Here is a 19,487-nt window from a genome sequence, read left to right on the forward strand (position 1 = left end):
CCTTAGTCCGATCAACAGCCCAGGTTGTCTTTGAAGGTCCGATGAGGTCTGAGAACGGGTCCACTGGTTTGGCGTGGGCAAAATGGATCCAGGTGGCGATTCCGTCTACTTTGATGGCAGTAGGCGTTGTCAGGATGACCTGGAAGGGTCCTTTCCACCTGCGTTCCAGAGTTCCCTGCCGATGACGTTTGACGAGGACCCAATCCCCTGGCCAGAATTGATGTGGAATAGGCAGGGGTCCAGTCTCATAGAGTTCCTTTAATTTGGGCCATACATCTTCATGGACCCTCTGCAAGGCTTGTAGGGAGAACCAGAATTCAAGACTATTATCGTTCTCAGCTTTGACAAGGTTATCTTTTAGGTTAGGGATGATGGGGGGTGGTCTACCGTGTATTATTTCATAGGGTGTGAGTCCCAGTTTGTATGGGGAATTACGCACCCTGAACAGAGCGTAGGGGAGAAGGACCACCCAATTAGCGCCAGTCTCCATGGTCAATTTGGTTAGGGTCTCCTTTAATGTTCTGTTCATTCTCTCTACCTGTCCTGAGCTTTGGGGTCGGTATGCACAATGTAATTTCCAATCAGCCCCAAGTATGGAAGCCAGTCCCTGACTTACCTTAGAGATGAATGCAGGTCCATTGTCTGACCCTATCATTACTTGAAAACCATACCTGGGCAGGATTTCTTCCAGGATCTTTTTGGCTACAATCTGCGCCGTTTCATTCTTGGTTGGAAAGGCTTCAGTCCATCCTGAAAAGGTATCTACAAAAACTAGCAAATACTTATATCCATATTTTCCTGGTTTTACCTCAGTGAAATCTACTTCCCAATAGGTCCCCGGTCTGCTCCCTCTTTGTCTTACCCCTGTTGTCTGAGGATTGCTACTCGCATTGTTGAGTTGGCACACTGTACATTTAGTGACTACTTGATCGACCTTATCAGAGACATTTCTGATTTTTAGTCCAGTCTGTCTCAGTAAGTCCAACATTAGCCAGGAACCTAAGTGGGTGCTGCGATGGATCCGCTCTAGAACTTGCTATCCTAGTTTATCTGGGAGTGTAATGCTGCTTTTGGAGTCTCTCCACCAGCCATCTTTGATTCGGGTCATAGGAAGTTTACTCATCCATTGAATGTCGCTTTCTGAATACTCAGGGCTGGGGAGCAATTCCTGGGGTCCGGGGTCTGGCAGCTGTAGGGTCAGCAATTGCGCTGGGGGCCGAGCTATGGTTTTTTTTTTGTTTTTTTTTTTTTTTTTGCAGTCTGATCGGCCAAATTGTTGCCCCGGGAAACTGGGTCGGTTGTCTTCTGGTGTCCTGGGCAATGCACAATCGCTAGCTTTTTGGGTTCCCATAAGGCTGCTAGCAGGGCTAGAATCTCTTCTTTATTTTTGATGTCTTTCCCTTCAGCTGTGAGGAGCCCCCGTTCTCTGTATATCGCCTCATGCACATGAGCGGTGGCGAAGGCATATCGGCTATCAGTGTACACGATTAGCTTGCGGTCTCTTCCTAATTTTAGGGCCTGGGTTAAGGCTTTTAGTTCAGCCTTCTGGGCCGAGGTTCCGGGGTGTAGGGCTTCTGCCCAAACCACCTCGGTTTCTCAGTCACTGTGGGTCCCCCCGGTTGGAAATGAATTTGGGCCCCCGTTTTGGTAAGCAAATCCTTCCCCAACAGGGGGCAGGGGCTGTCGGGAATGACCAGGAAGGAGTGGGTTACCTTCCCAGTTCCCAAGTCCACAGTCCTCTGAGTTGTCCAGGGGTACTTCTTTATTCCGGTGGCCCCTTGTACCCAGGATGATTTTTCAGATACTTTTCCGTGGGGCTTGACCAGAACTGAGTGCTGTGCCCCGGTATCAACTAGGAACTGGACCGGGGTCCCCTCCACTTGCAATGTTACCCTAGGTTCGGGGAGGAGATCCGAACCTCGTCCTCCCTATTCCGTATCTTGGGTAAATAGTATGGGGGCTATTTTAGGCTTCCATTGTCCTTGGCTGGGGCAGGGTTGTTTCTTCTTGGGGCATTCTGGTATCCAATGGCCTTTTTCTTTACAATAGGAGCATTGATCTTTATCTAAGTGCCGCCTGGGAGGGCGTGTTGTTTGAGTGCCTTCTGGGGGTGGCTGTTCTTTCTGGACTATAGAGGCCAGGACTTTAGTCATTTTCTCTGTGGCCTTGATCTGTCTCTCTTCTGGGGCATCCCTGTTGTTGTAGACCCGTTGTGCTATACGGAGCAGATCCTGGATCTGTTTACCTTCTAAATCCTCTAGTCTTTGGAGTTTTTTCTTAATGTCAGGAGCTGCTTGATTTACAAAGGACATAACGACAGCAGCCTGGTTCTCAGGGACTTCTGGATCCATGGGGGTAAACTGCCTAAAGGCTTCCATTAATCTCTCTAAGTAAGCAGCTGGACTCTCTGCCTTTCCCTGTATGACCGAATATACCTTAGCCAAATTGGTGGGCTTGCGAGCTGCAGCCCGGAGACCCGCCATCAGAGTCTGGCGATAAATGAGTAGCCTTCCCCTACCTTCTGGCGTGTTGTAGTCCCATTCGTCCTGTGGAGGTCTGGTTAGGGGGAAAGCCGCATTAATGAGGTCAGGGTTAGATGTCGGCCGACCGTCATCTCCGGGAACCAGCTTTCTTGCTTCTAATTGGATCCTCTCTCGCTCCTCTGTAGTGAACAGGATGCGGAGGAGCTGCTGACAGTCATCCCAGGTGGGCTGGTGGGTGAACAGGACACTGTCTAAAAGAGCTATTAGGTCTTTAGGGTTATCAGAGAATCGAGCGTTCTGTGTTTTCCAGTTGTAAACGTCACTGGTGGAAAAGGGCCAATACTGGAGTCGGGAGTTGCCTGTTTCATCGGGGGGTCCTATTTCCCACCGGGGTAGGGCCACAGTGGAGTCAGGGAGGCGAGGGTTTGGCTCACGCTGGGTGTGCCCACGGGTTCGGCCGGCTGGCCCCTCGCGGTTGGTTCCGTTTTCAATGGGGCCCGGCGGGGCTGCTGCCTCCTGTCCTCCTGGTTCCGGCGCAGCTGCCGCTTCCCATCCTCCCCGTTCCCCTAGGGGGGCAACTAGCGGGGCGACTGGTGGGGCGGCTGCTGCGGGCAGGGCCTGGGTCACGAGGGGAGGGGGATGATAGGGTGGAGGGTCTAGGGATAGTAGGTCCTGACTATCGGGCGATATGGGATACAAGGGCGCGGCTCGCGTCCTTGATTTTGGGGGATCTGCAGGCCGCATGGCAAGGACCTTACACGTTCCCGAGGATAGGAAGGGGGCCAACCAAGGGGGTGGATTTTCCACTAAATTCCGCCATACAAGAATGTAGGGAATCTGATCCGGGTGTCCCTCGCGACCCGGTAGAAAAATCTTTGATTTCACCTTAGCAATTATAGGGAGGCAGAAAGTTCCTTCGGTTGGCCATCCAACGCCGAAGGTTGGCCATTCGGAGTGGCAGAGGGTTATTAATTTTCCCCGCCGGATGTCTAAACTCAAATTCTGTCCTCTGGTTCTAACATCCCTGAAGTTAGCAATGAGGAGAGAAAGAGGAGGGCTTTGAGATTGGCCCATCTGTATCCTGGAGGTGGAGGAAAGGATTAAAAGGAGAAACAGTAAAGTTATGAGGATTTCTGGCTGGGCCAGGCCAGGTCACCTGTGAAAGAGAAGGAGTTTAACACTTAAAGGTTATAGAATAGAGAACACAACACTTAGATCGCTAGCGCGTTTCGGGTGTCTGCCACCCGAACAGAAAAATTCCGATGGGCCCAAAAAGGTGCCCCAGACGGGTGCCAGTGGACGTCTCCTACTGGACCCGACCGACTGCCCTATAGCGCGTCCGCCAGGGCTGTGTCAGTCACCGATACAGATCCCGCGCGGGAGAGCCAGAAACGAACAAACAGAAACACACAGAGCCGGCTCACTTACCGATCGGTCTCAGGGATGACCCGTTGACTTGGGGTCTGGTGGGTTTGGGGGGATCCCAGATGAGCCCCCAAATGATATCCCCCGATTCGAGAGACCCCCCGAAAACAAACTACCAGAGTCCAGAGTCAAAGCCAAGCGGCAAGGGTCGTTTATTGCAGGTTCAAACCCGGTCCTCCGCGCACTTGTTGCCGGTGACGCTAAGAGGCCCCCAGCGAGGATCTTACAGCTTCTTTTATAGACAGGCACAAACAAGTTAGGGATTTTTTTTTTTTTTTTGTGGTTACAGAGCTGTTATTGGTTGACATTTAAATTTGAACACTCAGCAGAACTTGATTGGTTCCCGCCTTTTTTTCAAACCACTCAGCAGAACTTGATTGGTTCCCCCCTTTAGGTCAGACCACAACCGGGCACGCCCTGGCTGGCTCTGGGATCGGCGTGGGGGGGGGGGGGAGGTCTTTTCTTTGCAGTTGTGAGTACACCTGGTAATTTTTCTCTTAGTCTCTCATATCCAGGTCTATTTCAGGGTCGTTTGGTAGCAGCCATCAGTAAAATATACAAATCTAGACCCAACATAGCTTGAGGGAAAAACTATATCAAACATGTATTTTATATATATCAGTCATCGCCTGACATCCACCGAAAATAGACTAAAATGGTTTAGACCCTTCACCCCCCATCCAGCGCCTACCAGAGGTAGCTACTGGAGTTTCTATTCATTTATTTTTACTTTTTTTTTTATTTTATTTTAACTAGGCTCCGTTTCTTGTGTGGGGCTTTGAACTCACGACCCTAAGATTAAGAGTCACCAACTGAGCAAGTCACGCACCCCTGGAATTCTTTTTTTAAGTTTATTTATTTTGAGAGAGAAGGGGCGGGGGGGGGGGAGGGGGGTAGAATCCCAAGCAGGCTCCAAACTGTCAGCGCAGAGCCCGATGTGGGGCTCAAACTCACAAACCGTGAGATCATTACCTGAGCTGAAGTCTGACTCTTAACTAACTGAGCCACCTAGGCGCCGTGTCACCCCATTGAATTTTTCAAAATAGAGATAAGGTCATGTGTTTTTTAATGTTTATTTCTTTATTTTGAGAGAGAGGAAGAGAGGGAAATAGAGAATCTGAAGGAAGCACCCCTCTCAGCATGAGCCCAACACAGGGCTTGATCTCATGACTATGAGATCACGATCTGAGCTGAAATCCGAGCCACTCAGGCACCCGTTAGAGATAAGGTTTTAAGACAGGAAAAGGACCAGAAAACTAAACTGCAGGGTAAAATACAGGCCTAAATAGTGGCTACCACTGCTGTGGATTCACCCCAGTGCCAGACTAACCAGGGGCCAAAGAAAAAGCCGATATCAGAGAAAGGACCAGGTAAGACCTCATGCTACATATAGGTGTGGCCAGATGGGACATTGCAGCAAGGAATGTCCAAACAAACATTCTCCACTGGGGCCATGTCCTGTCTGTGAGAAAGAAGGACATGGGAAGAGAGACTGTTCTCATTTCCAGAGAGAGAGAGGCAGCAACTCACTTCCCATCAGAGAGCAGGAACCAGAGGATCTGGCCTGACAGGGCCCCAAGGCTGCTCAGATGACTGAGCCCTGGGTTGCCCAGGGTGTGGAAGGTAAGTTTATCAATTTCCTTATTGATACACGAGCCGCTTACTCTGTTCTTATTCAGCACTCAGCCTTGTCTTTCTAACCATAAAATTGTTGGCATAGAGAGGGAAACAAAAACATGCTGTCAGACAATGCCTTTAACCTGTAAATACAAAAGTCAGTTGTTAGTCATGTTTTTCTCTTCCTTCTGTCTTGTCCCACTCCATTACTTGGATGAGACTTAATGTATACGCTAGGGAGCAGGTTTGTTCTTAGGAAGATGGCTTATTAACATCTGGAGAATTCAAACCTTACCCTGATATCCCTTCTAATATGTGGAAGGAAGTAAATCCACAGGTCTGGGTTTACAGCGTCCCAGGACAGGCTCTTAAAGCCCAACCAGTTAAAGTGACCTTAAAGGGGGCTCCTGGGTAAAATAAAGCTGGCTTACAACCGTTTATTGATAAGTTTCTCAAACATGGTATTTTAAGGCCTTGTCAATCTCCTTATAATTTCCAATTTTACCAGTAAAAAAGCCAAATGGGGACTATCAAACTGTGCAAGACTTAAGAGCCTTTATAAACGAGGCAATTGTACCCATCCATCCCATAGTGCCAAATCTATATACTGTTCTCACCCATGTCCCTGGTGATGCTAACTGGTTTACAGTTCTTTGATTTAAAAGACCTCTTCTTGGTGCACCTAGGTGGCTCAGTTGTTTGAGAGTACAGCTCTTGATCTCAGCTCCAGGTCATGATCTCATGGTTAGCAAGATCAAGCCCTGCATTGGGCTCTGCTTGGGATTTTTCTCTCTCCCTCTCTTTCTGCCCCTCCCCTGCTCACACGTTGGCTCTCTCTCTCTCTCTCTCTCTCTCTCTCTCTCAAAATGAATAAACACTAAAAAAAAAAGTTAAATATTTTCTACACTCAGCCTGGCATCCACATAATCCTCTGGGAAGGTAGAGAAAGCTGATCATACTTTTTTTTTTTTTCTTAAGAGAAAAAGAGCCAGTGGAGGAGAGGGGCAGAGGGAGAGAGAGAATCTTAGGCAGACTCCATGCTCAGTGCAGAGCCCAACACAGGGCTCTATCCCATGACCCTGGGTTCATGGCCTGAGCTGAAACCAAGAGTCGGATGCTCAATCAACTAGGCCACCCAGGAGCCCCATATTAATCATACTTTAGAATGACACCTTACTAAACTTAGTCCAGAGACAAGAAAATTAGGTTACTCTTTCAATAGAACTTCTCAGAATGAGGACTACTCCACAACAATCTATAGGACTCAGCCCTTTTGAGTTGTTATACGGCAAACTACATCTTACAGTGGACCTGATGTTAGATGATTATAATACTTTATTAAATTATTCACTCGAGGCTGGTTTAATTCATAAGTTACTTAACAAATATGCTGATCACATGCTTCCCAAACCTGATTTAACTATAACTGAAAGTCCACCCATGTAAGCCCCAGAGACATGGTTTATTTAAAAGATTGGGAAAAGAAATAAAATAAGAGATTGGAAGTCAAGGGGTGCCTAGCTGGCTCAGCGAGTGGAACATGTGACTATTGATCTCAAGGCTCATGAGTGTGAGCCCCACATTGGGCATAGAGATTGCGCAAAATAAAAATGATTAAGCAAAGTTTTTTTATTTTTTTATTTTACATCCAAGTGGGTTAGAATATAGTGCAACAATGATTTCAGGAGTAGATTCCTTAGTGCCTTTACCCATTTAGCCCACCCCCCCTCCCACAACCCCTCCAGTAACCTCAGTTTATTGTCCATATTTATGAATCTCTTCTGTTTTGTGCCCCTCCCTGTTTTTATATTATTTTTGTTTCCTTTCCCTTATGTTCCCCTGTTTTGTCTCTTAAAGTCCTCCTATGAGTGAAGTCATGTGATTGTTGTCTTTCTCTGACTGACTAATTTCACTTAGCATAATACCCTCCAGTTCCATCCACGTAGTTGCAAATGGCAAGATTTCATTCTTTTTGATTGCCGAGTAATACTCCATTGTATATATATACCACATCTTCTTTATCCATTCATCCATCGATGGACATTTGGGCTCTTTGCATACTTTGGCTATTGTTGATAGTGCTGCTATAAACAGGGGGTGCATGTGCCCCTTTGAAACAGCACACCTGTATCCCTTGGATAAATACCTAGTAGTGCAATTGCTGGGTTGTAGGGTAGTTCTATTTTTAGTTTTTTGAGGAACCTCCATACTGTTTTCCAGAGTGGCTGCACCAGTTTGCATTCCCACCAACAATGCAAAAGAGATCCTCTTTCTCCGCATCCTCGCCAACATCTGTTGTTGCCTGAGTTGTTAATGTTAGCCATTCTGACAGGTGTGAGGTGGTATCTCATTGTGGTTTTGATTTGTATTTCCCTGACGATGAGTGATGTGGAGCATTTTTTCATGTGTCAGTTGGGCCATCTGGATGTCTTCTTTGGAAGTGTCTATTCATGTCTTTTGCCCATTTCTCCACTGGATTATTTGTTTTTTTGGGTGTTGAGTTTGATAAGTTCTGGATAGATTTTGGATACTGACCCTTTATCTGATATGTCGTTTGCAAATATCTTCTCCCATTCTGTCAGTTGCCTTTTAGTTTTGCTGATTGTTTCCTTTGCTGTGCAGAAGCTTTTTATTTTGATGAGGTCCCAATAGTTCATTTTTGCTTTTTTTCCCTTGCCTCTGGAGATCTGTTGACTAAGAAGTTGCTGTGGCCAGGGCCAAAGAGGTTTTTGCCTGCTTTCTCCTCAAGGATTTTGATAGCTTCGTGTCTTACATTTAGATCTCTCATCCATTTTGAGTTTATTTTTGTGTACGGTGTAAGAAAGTGGTCCAGGTTCATTCTTCCGCATGTTGCTGTCCCGTTTTCCCAGCACCACTTGCTGAAGAGACTGTCTTTATTCCATTGGATATTCTTTCCTGCTTTGTCAAAGATTAGTTGGCCATATGTTTGTGGGTCCATTTCTGGGTTCTCTATTCTGTTCCATTGATCAGGGTGTCTGTTTTTGTGCCAGCACCATACTGTCTTGATGATTACAGCTTTGTAATACAGCTTGAAGTCCATCAACATGTATTGATTTCAAAAATACATTGTTTTAGGGGTGCCTGGGTGGCTCAGTCGGTTAAGCATCCGACTTCGGCTCAGGTCATGATCTCGCGGTCCGTGAGTTCGAGCCCCTCGTCGGGCTCTGTGCTGACAGCTCAGAGCCTGGAGCCTGTTTCAGATTCTGTGTCTCCCTCTCTTTCTGACCCTCCCCCGTTCATGCTCTGTCTCTCCCTGTCTCAAAAATAAATAAACGTTAAAAAAAATACATTGTTTTAAAAATCTCAACAGGAGAGTTTCTTTTTTTCCTTATTCTGTCTTCTGAATCAGTGTGCATTTTACACTCAGAACACGGCTCAATTCAGAGGAGCTGAATTCCAGGGGCTTGATTGCCACGTGTGGTTGGTGGCTGTACTATTGGACACCTCATGTCTGGTCCATTTTACCAGCTCAGGTCAAAGCTGAATGACCAATCGACTCTTTTATTCTAATTAGCATCTCAAATATCAAAAGATCGGCACTAAGAGTCACTTATTTGTAGCGTATGTCATTTCCTAGTATAGGGATGACACATAGTAGGTACATGACATGTCTATGCAAGCAAAGAGGATAAAACCCCACGCACTCCTATTCATTTAAGTCATTAGGAAACTCTAATATCATGCTCATTTTTCCACATAGAGTGGGTATGGCTGAATATTTTAAAGAAGGATGTAGATGTCTCATCTGCCTCAGTTACCTTGAAAAACCTATGTTGTGTCTGCTGCCTCCAGTGCATCAATTCATGGCAGAAGGAGCCCTGTGAAGAAGGATCATTGTGGCCCATTCTGTCTGTAGTCACTCGGGAGGATAAGATCAAGACAGATGGCCAGCTGTGGAAGCTGGTGTCCAAGATCGAGGACCTGGAGTGCCCTTTGAGAACTTCTCTAAGCTTCACAGAAGGATGCTGAAGAACCAAGGTGAGGCATCTGTCCTGTCCCAGGTCCTGTGACTCACCTCCGGGACATGACATAGGAATTGGCCTCGGCTAAGTGAGATGTTGAAACACAAGGTCCAGTCAAATATAGGTGACCCTTGTAGACCAGACCCTTTCCTGTGGGCAAGGAACACTTCACCCCTATCCCAGGGGGAGGCAGGCAAGCTCCTTTCTATGCAAAGCTCCAGTTGGGGAATACAATGTAAGGAATTACAAGAGGAAGAGGACAAGTTCCCCCCTCTGGGTCCCGTGAGGAGCAAGAGGTCTAACGGCACAGGGTGAGAGTGGTGACCCTGTCCCCCAACCCCACATGGAGTGCACTACAGCCCATCATGACACCTGCACAGTCACAGTGGACTGTCAAACTCTCCCCCCTTTTCCTCGCTCATAATCTTTCTTACTAACAACACCCTGTCAAACTTTGCCTACGGCTTTCAATTAAAACACAGCCAGTACACTTCATGTTAATATCATGAATTATATGTCGTTAGCATATTCCAGCAGGGTAAGGTCACAGAAGACACTGCTTTTTAAAATACAATACGAGTTATGTTTGTTTTATTTATTTACAAAATTGGAAAGAGGAATGTCAGTAACTTGTAATCCTAACTCCTTAACATATTCCAAGTTAGCACTGCATTGAATTTCCTTCAAATTTTTCTGCTCTGTTTGGTTTTTATATGTATGTATGGAAAATCTATAGAATCCCAGCCTGAGAAATGGTGCCATGAGGTGACCCAGGTCGTCCACAGGACTCTGCAGGGGTTGAGGGGACTCCTGATCTTGGGCACCTCCCAGCCTGGATTGGAGGCTGCTATGGCCCCTACTTGATGGCAGGCTGCTATGTGCCCTTGAGGATGCGGAGCTGGGCCAGGGGAGTTGCCCTAGTTGATTGACAAGGAGGCTCTGGGCCTCTGTCCTCCACCCCCTTCCCCCTGGAGCCTGAACTAGGAGAAGTCAAGCCCACCTCCGCACTGTCTCACCATATTGATTGGCTGAAGTGCTCTTTGTTTACCTTGAGAGGGTTGGGCGGGATAGGGTCCTGCAGAACTGGGTTCTTGAACCCTCCAGGGACACTTTTCACAAAGAACACGATGTGACCTGCTCCTCCTGCAGTCTGGCACACGGTGGCCCAGCAGGTGCCTCCAGCCCTGTCTCCCAAATTCAGCAGCCAGTGGAGGCCTCGGTCCAGCAAATGTAGGGTGTCCACTCCCTGGGAAATGTTGTCAGTACATTCACTGTGGCAGTGGCCATGACCTTCATGTCCTCCCGAGAGGTCCTGTGCATTTACAGCCACCCCAGCGTGCTCCTGGAGGTTGAGTTTCCCTGAAGGGCACTTGTTTGCCTTATGCCCTTCCTCCTGCCTCTCTGCACTCCATTTCCTCCTCCTGTTCCACTCCATGCCCCTTCTTTCTTGATTCATTCTCTTGAGTCCAGGACAGGAGGATTTCTGGAACCAGATTCCTGATGGAATAATTCTTTTTTTAAAATTGTGTGACCTTGGTAGCTGTAAGGCAGAAGACAGTCCTGTGATTCCAGAGGCCCCCACCCCCTCTCTGGGGCAGGAGAGCACCAGGAGGGGGTCGGCCAGGGCAGACCCAGGCTTCCAGGGGGGCCCTCCAGCAGTGTGGGCCCAGCCCTCCTCATTCCAGCCCTGCTCTTGGCCCACCACTCAAGGCTGCTCGGCGGGATTCAGTCATGCAGAGCTCAGGTCTGGAGCCAGGGTGCTGCTGAGAAAGTGGGTGAGGGGGTGGCGGGGAGATTGTATAGACACTGGAGATGCGAGGACCTCCTGTGCCTGGACGGGACCGGGTCCTTCAGGATGAGAATCGTCCAAAGAGAGAGCAGGGAAGAGTCACACAGGAGATTTATGGGCAGGAAATAAATAGAAAAGAGCTGGAAGTGGGAAGTAAATTATATGCAGATGGCTGGGGTCTGTATCCTAATCCTCGGGATCTGTAAAGCAGACTTCTGTGCACACAAAGGCAGCGACAGTGATGGGGTGGCCTTGGGGAAGGGAGGGTGAGGTCAGGGTGAGGTGAGAACTCAGGCCGCTGCGCTGCCCCCGGGATTTGCCCCAACCCCAGATGGCAATTCTGTCCTCAGGGCTGCAGTCCCCCTGGAGCCCTGATCCGATCCTTTCTCCAATGTGATGAGGAGCAGGTCCAGGGTCTCTAGGTCCTTCCCAGCCCTCAGATTCCATACCTGGGACCAGGAAGCAGCACCTGAGCCACCCCGTCCCTCCGAGTGGCAGTCACTGTCCCCAGGACTTTGTGTGCAAGACACTGCCTGCCTGCCAATTTCCCTCCCCCAATGACCACCTGGCCTGCTTCCTGCCTCCTGATTCCTGTCCATTTCCCGTCTCCTGGTCAGCCTCCACCTTAGTAGTTTTCTCCAATATGGGGACAGCGGAACCACAACCATGGGTATACTGCTACCTTCCCTAACCAGTCAATCCATCAACTAATCGATCCAGCCAAATCCAGGGGCACCTTCATGGTTGTGCTGGGCCCGTGGAGAGTGACCACCAATTCCCCATATCATGTGACCTGTGCCTGCTCCGACCTTAGGTACTTGGGAGACACTGGACGTTCACACAACCTTGTCCTCCACATGGGTCCCCGAGCCCCTTAGGGAGGGTGACCATGACATTAGAGGTAATATAATTTATCCAAAGTGGCCCAGTCTATAGGCAAAGCAAAGGGAAAACACCCACAGGTGTAGCCACAGAAACACCTGTGCCTGCCAGCCTTTGCCCTGAGCACTGGGAGGAGTAGGGGAGGGCCCGGGCCGGCACAAGAAAGATCACAGTGTGGGCTATAAGCGTGGTGTGGGGAGCAGGCCCATTGCTGTGTGGTTGGAGCAGTGGGATGTGACAGGGGCAGGAACCCCAGCCCCACTGCCAAGAGCCTCTGTCTTGGGCCTGTTCAGTCCTAGGAGACAGCTCAGCGGGGCTGTGAGAGCCAGTGTGTGCGGCCGGCCCAGAAGCCTTCACACAGGCCTCTAGAATTCCTGCCAACGAGGGAGGGCCTCGGGACAGCCGCACAGAGGTCTCTCTCACAGGGAGGCAAGTACGGGATTTATTCTGGTCCAGGGACCCGGGATTTGGATGAGGAGAGGAGGAGAGAAATGTGCTCCAGGGAGCACCTCTCACCTTGCTTCTGCAGAAGGTCCCGGGAGCACGCGCAGGAAGGAGGCCGAGAGGGAACATTCTCTGTGATGCTCACCCGGGGAGCGCCCTTTCACCCACGGGCAAAGCTGAGGGTGGCCCATGGAGGTGCTGCTCCGTGACCTGAAGGTGCAGAGGGAGAGGGTCCCCGGGTCCCCAGTGCCCGGCTCACACGGAAGCACTTTGTCTCCAGTTCAAGTGTGCGTGACAGAGTGCCTCATCGGACCGCCTCTGTCACAGGTCGCACCAAACCCGACCCAGTAACTGCCCCTGCTCAATTCCCAAGACGTGCGAGCCTAACATCGCCGAGGCTTTGACGCTTGGCAGAGGCAGAGCAGAAAAGAGCCGGTCTTGGGGGAAAGAGAAACTTTAAATAACAAAGCAAGGAAAGATGATTCAAAACAGTATACCCTAAGCCAACAGACACGACAGCTCTTATTCCTACATCATTAAAATACGAGAAGGACACACATTTCCTTTTCTCTCTAATTTCACACCCCGCTTCCTCAGTCTCCAAAGCTGCAGGTATAACCTGACTGCTCCCGGGAACCGTTTCCTGATGCACCTGAGGGCTGTTCCCTCCCTGCGGGTTCTTCATCCTCGCTGCTCGAATCAAATCTGTGAACAATCCAATCTGTAATGACACAAGCATGTGTGGGGCTCAAACTCCCAAATCGTGAGATCATGATCTGAGCTGAAATCAAGAGTTGGACGCTTAACCGACTGAGCCACTCAGGCACCTCCAGCCAATAATATTTTAATAACATTGTACAGTGACTACACTCGTCATGGTCAACAGAGTAATATATAGAATGATCCAATCAATATGTTGTGCACCTGAAACTAATATAACATTGTATTTAGACCAATTATTTGCACTGGATATATATCAATTATACATTATAATAAAACAGAAAAAAGAAGATAATGAATTATGGGCAACCTAGTTCCAGATTTATACTAGTGCTCAAAAACATCTGCTAAAAGAAAGATTTCAAGTTAATCATTGTCTTGATACTGGGATAGAAAGAATACAAAATAGAAAGGCGTGACCTGGCAGTCTCTCTCACTAGTAAATTCCAACAGAAAGCTCCTCACTAGCCCATCTTCCATGTCCTTAACCCCCAGCATCTGGATGCGTGTCTGAGGCCAGAGAAGCCAAACTGAGGCTCAAAGCCTGAGTCAGGTGTCGACGCCCCCTAGTGGAGAAAGATACTTTGGGGCCTGAGCTGAAGGACTGAGTAAGGGAGAGAGAACAGGCTGCACTTCTAATCCTGACCCTCCCTACCTCTAGATGTCCAGGCCTTTCAAACAGACAGAGCCTTTTTTTAAAAAATGTTTGTTTGTTTATTTATTTATTTATTTATTTATTTATTTATTTATTTTTGAGAGACAGTACAAGTAGGGGAGGGGCAGAGGGAGAGAGAGACAGACAAACAATCTCAAGCAGCTTCCACACTGTCAGGATGGGTCTGATGCAGGGTTCGATCCCACTAACCGTGAGATCATGACCTGAGACGAAATCAAGACTCAGAGGCTTAACCTACTGAGCCACCCAGGCACCCCTGCAGAGCCTCTTTGTCTTTGGACTGACTCTACCAAATTACCGGACTCCTTCATGACTTGCACCAAGCTTAACTCTGCAGACATGAGACACATGGCATTTTTAATCTTTGTCACCATTTATACAGACTAACATACATACATGCAAATTCACATCCTTACTGTAACAGACCTAACAGTCTGGGTGGAGGATAAGCCTACAGCTAACCCAGCGGTGAGTTTCAGTTCTGACCAACACTTGCCATGCATGAGTGTCACCTCATTTAGCCCTTACAACTACCCTACAAGGCAGAATATCTGCTATCACACCCATTTTACAGAAGAGGAACCCGAGGCCTACAGAGGTTAAGTTACATAGCTAGAAAGAAGTGAAAACTTGACCCCAAGCGTTTTGGCTCAAGACACTATGCTTGTAACCACCCCATTGTACTTTTGGCTTGGGGCAGTTCAGGGTACAGAGAGAGGAAAATAAACAGACTTTCCAAAAGGAAAGTCAGAAGCACATGGTAAGGAAAATGATGGAGTTGTGGTAGCTTTCCAGACCCTAGAATGTACAGAGAAAAAACTGCGGCTTCAAGTCACATAATCTAAGCGTGATGCAATGGCTTGTCAATTCTGTTGCATTGCAAATGTCTCCTTTAACTCCTTCTAATCTAGAGTTAGGTGTATCCTTCAGTCCCCAGTTCAGGGGGAAAGTCGATACATTATGGTCTTGAGGAAAAGACAAGCACTTGCCACAGCCCCTGAGGAAATATTGAGCATCCAGAAAATGTAAATATCAGGGTAATTTCTTCAAACACCCTTCCCCCACTCCCTGCCCTCTCCCTAGGCAAGAGCCTTTCCACACAAACTGCCAAACATAGAGAATGAGGCAAATGAACTCACATTTGCTTCCTGCTGGTTGAAAATAAGTGTCTGGTGACAGATTTCAAATGGTTTACTTGTTGGAGTTAATTCCTGACTCTTAACACCAACTTTGAAGCAGAATAATTACGGGAAAAAAAGAAGGTTCATTTGCACAGAAAACTCCCTGGCCAGGAGCATAAGTCTCTGAAATACAATTATGACTTGGTGTCATCAAACAAACAAAATATGTAACTTCAGAAGTGCTCAAAGTAGGTTGTACTCAAACTGACAAAGGACAAAAGCTGCTGGAGTTGATGGTTTTAAAATGAGACTGTTGGCAGGGCACCTGGGTGGCTCGGTTAAGCGTCCAACTCTTGATTTCAGCTCAGGCCATTATCTCACGGTTTGTGAGTTTGAGCCCGACATTCGGACTGACAGTGCAGAGCCGGGTTGGGATTCTCTTCCTCTCTGCCCCTCCCCTGCTTGCTCACGCTCTCTCTCAAAATATAAATAGAATAAACATTAAAAAAATAAAGATACATAAAATGAGATTGTTCGCAGAAGTAAATTTCACCCTGTCTCAGGACACAAGAGCATACACATGATCCTGTTTAAGGAAATTTTTAAAAAGGCAACCTTCGTTAACAACAAAAGGGACAAGCTGTACCGAAGAAGGCCCTTGCTTTTTTCTGCTCCAAATGTAGCTGCAAATGTACATTTTGCAGCTGTATTTTAAATACATAACTTTTTTGGGGCGCCTGGGTGGCGCAGTCGGTTGAGCGTCCGACTTCAGCCAGGTCACGATCTCGCGGTCCGGGAGTTCGAGCCCCGCGTCGGGCTCTGGGCTGATGGCTCGGAGCCTGGAGCTTGTTTCCGATTCTGTGTCTCCCTCTCTCTCTGCCCCTCCCCCGTTCATGCTCTGTCTCTCTCTGTCCCGAAAATAAATAAAAAACGTTGAAAAAAAAATTTAAATACATAACTTTTTTGGACGCCAGTCCCCTGTCATCATCTGACACTCCACTTCTGCTAGAGTTTTAACATTTTTCAAACTGTAATCTTCAATGCCCCAGGAAGAAAAATAGTCAAAAAGGACACGAAGGCCATATCGGGATTCCTGTTTCAGGACAACGTGCACTGAGATGAACTGCCGATGTCAGAGGGAGGAGATGGGAGCACAGACGGTTGTGTCCAGCTTCAGCCGATGCGACAGGTCAACAATCCAGCCAGCCATTCCCTTTGCTAAGATAACTGGAGTACTTCTTCAACTCGGGCTTCTCCAGGGTCCACCATGTCAGGATCCTTTTGGGTAACAGTCACAGCCACCCAACTCAACAAATAAGCTAAAGCAAAAAAAAAAAAAAAATTGATTGGCTTAAGTGACTGCAGGACTCTACATGAATTTTGCAGTGACTGCAAACTCTAGCCCAGGAGTCCCAGCTAGAGGCACAGTTGTCATCGTACTTCCACCATGTCACGCGATAATCTCAGATCTCTCTTTTCTTGCGTGTTGGCTTCATCATCCCAACAACAGATGCCCAAAGTGGCAGTTAGTAACTCAGGCGAAACAAAACAAAACAAAACAAAACAAAACAAAACACAAAAACCGGCTTGGCTGTAATTCCCATTGGGCTAGCTCAGAGTCACATGCTCAGGATTGGGAACCAATCAGTGTAGCCAGAGGGACGGATGATGCTGATTGGTCACATCTGGGTCACGTGTTCACCGGTGGGGCTATGTAGGAGATGTATTACCCCATAAGCCTGGTAGGATGGGTGATTCCCCACAGGGCACCTGCTATAACTGGAAGAAGGGGAATAGATGCTGGGCAGGCAAAACCAGAATTCATTTTATCAACACCATGGGATGTCCTGAGCCTTCTTCAGCATCTCCAGTGAGTCTCCTGATGTTCACTTCTTGCTCAGAACTTCTCCCGTATGCTTTCCTGTTACCCCGCGTGATTTCCTCAACACTCCTAAGGCTGCAGTCATATCTTTAGCCTGAGTCACCCCAAACATGGACTCAACCCCCCTCCTCTATTCCCCAAATGCCCCATTATGCATTATTGTGCATGACCCCCCGCTATGACCTGAATGCTTGTGTACCCCTAAATTCACATGTTGAAATCCTAGCCCCCAATGTGATGGCATCAGGAGGTGGGGCCTTGGGAGGTGATTAGGTCATGAAGGTGTAGCCCTCACAAATGGGATTATAGAAGACATCCCATAGAGCTACCTTGCCCCTTCCAACACGACAAAGTAAGAAGGCACCGGCTGTGAAGAGGAAAAGGTGTCTCATGCGATAATGACCGTGATGCTATAGCAGCACTCCAGCGGGTCTTAAGGGTTAACTTGCTTCAAGTGAACACACTCCTTACTTGCTAACCTAAGGCCCTTGATCTGTAACAGAACCAATTTACATGCTTTGAGATTTGCAGGCCACTGGCCTTGAGTGAAGTATCAGAACTTGCCTAGGCCACAGAGGCCAGCAAATCTGTTTGAAGCCACCTCGCCTGTCTGATTAGCCTAGCAATTTTTTTTTAGCAAAATATTTTTCTTTTGTTTAGGTCACACAGATGTCTATCTGTAGCCTGTGCCCTCCTTTGCACAAAGAACAGAATACTCATGCACATTATGAAAGAAGAATGAGACCCCCTGGCTCAAACCCCAAGCACTGAAATAACATTTGTGGCTGGCATCGAGTCTGTATGTGATGAAGAAATGTTGCAGGCCCCTGCACTCCCTTTGGTTATTAACTACCTTAGCCCCCTTTTTAATCTTTTTTAAGTTTATTTATTTTGAGAGAGAAAGAGAAAGAGCAAGTTGGGGGGAAGGGTAGCAGAGAGAGAGGGAGAGAGAGAATCTCAAGCAGGCTCTGTGCTGTCAGCACAGAGCCCAACACGGGGCTTGAACCCACAAACCACCAGATCATGATCAGGAGTCAGATGCTCAACTGACTGAGCCACCCAGGTGTCCTGGTTAAACCCCTTTAAAAATGCATGGGCCATGGGGTGCTTGGGTAGCTCAGTTGATCTCAGCCCAGGTCTTGATCTCAGGGTTGTGAGTTCAAGTCCTGTGTTGAGCTCCATGCTGGGTGTGGAGCCTACTTAAAAAAATAAAAATGCCTGGGCCAGGCAGAAGTTGGCTTTTGGACAGGAGTCCACCCTCTCACCTGGTTGCTGGCTTCCTGAATAAACCTCAAATTCCTTTCCAGTCAAAACTCATCTCTTGAGCAACAATGAATGATGATCTTTCCAGTGATGGACAGCTAAATTTTGGTTCAGTAACAACACTGCCTTGATCTTGTACTTTTCCAGCCTCTGGAACTGTGAGCAATAATTTTTGTTGTTTATAGACTCCATAGTGTATAGTATTTTGTCATAGCAGCCCAGGTGGACTAAAGTTTTGGGCAGAGGGTGGTTTTGGAGCCCATCATAGGAAACCAGAGACACCCAAATACCAGATAGCACCAACCGTCCATCTTGTGAGCCTTCTGATACCAGAAGGCTGGGGTTGGCTTCCTCCCAACCCAGCCATTCTCCCATCTGTATCATGCTTTCATCTCAGGGCCTCCACCATGTATATTTCAGGTGTCAGGTGAAAATGAGAAATTAAGATGATTTTACTATTTAAGCAATTTAGCTTCTTTTGTCTTCAGTTCTCCATTCCAGACCATCATCCGGGCTTTGCCTTTCATAACCAAAAAGGCCACCAAAGTATCTTCCTAAACCACAGTCACAAAACACTCCTTTCCTAAGTTAAAACTGGCACCTTCCATATCTTGGCTGTTGTAAATAATGCTGCAATGAACATAGGGGCACATATATCTTTTTGAATTAGATACATGCACCCCTATGTTTATTGCAGTGTTATTTACAGTAGCTAAGCTATAGAAGCAGCCCAAATGTCCATTGATTGATGAATGGATAAAGAAGATGTGGTACATATTCATATTCACATATATATGATGGAAAATTATATATATACACATATATATGATGGAGATAAATATATATACATATATACATATATATATATATATATACACACATATGATGGAAAATTACTCAGCCATAAAAAAGAATGAAATATTGCCATTTGCAACACCATGGATGGATCTAAAGACTATAATGCTAAATGAAATAAGCCAGTCAGAGAAAGACAAATACCATATGGTTTCACTCATATGTGGAACTTATGAATCAAAACAAACGAACAAAGAAAAAAAGAGACAAGCAAAACACCAGACTCTTAAATATAGGGAACAAACTGGTGGGCACCAGAGGAGAGGTGGGTGGGGTGATGAGTGAATAGGTGAAGGGGATTAAGAGTACTCTTACCGTGATGAGCACTGAGTAATGTATAGAATTGT

The 19,487-nt window shown here is 47.3% G+C and overlaps 1 long non-coding RNA gene across 1 annotated transcript; it reads right to left on the minus strand.

The window, feature by feature from the left end:
* Positions 1 to 2,439: 2,439 nt before the first annotated feature.
* On the minus strand, positions 2,440 to 3,410 carry LOC115498634. Its single transcript, XR_003963888.1, has 2 exons — positions 3,369 to 3,410; positions 2,440 to 2,711 (listed from the first exon to the last, which is right to left on the minus strand). It is a non-coding gene; the product is annotated as an uncharacterized LOC115498634 (long non-coding RNA).
* Positions 3,411 to 19,487: the final 16,077 nt, after the last annotated feature.

The sequence above is a fragment of the Lynx canadensis genome, chromosome D3 (assembly GCF_007474595.2).
Source record: "Lynx canadensis isolate LIC74 chromosome D3, mLynCan4.pri.v2, whole genome shotgun sequence".
Taxonomy (NCBI): domain Eukaryota; kingdom Metazoa; phylum Chordata; class Mammalia; order Carnivora; family Felidae; genus Lynx; species Lynx canadensis.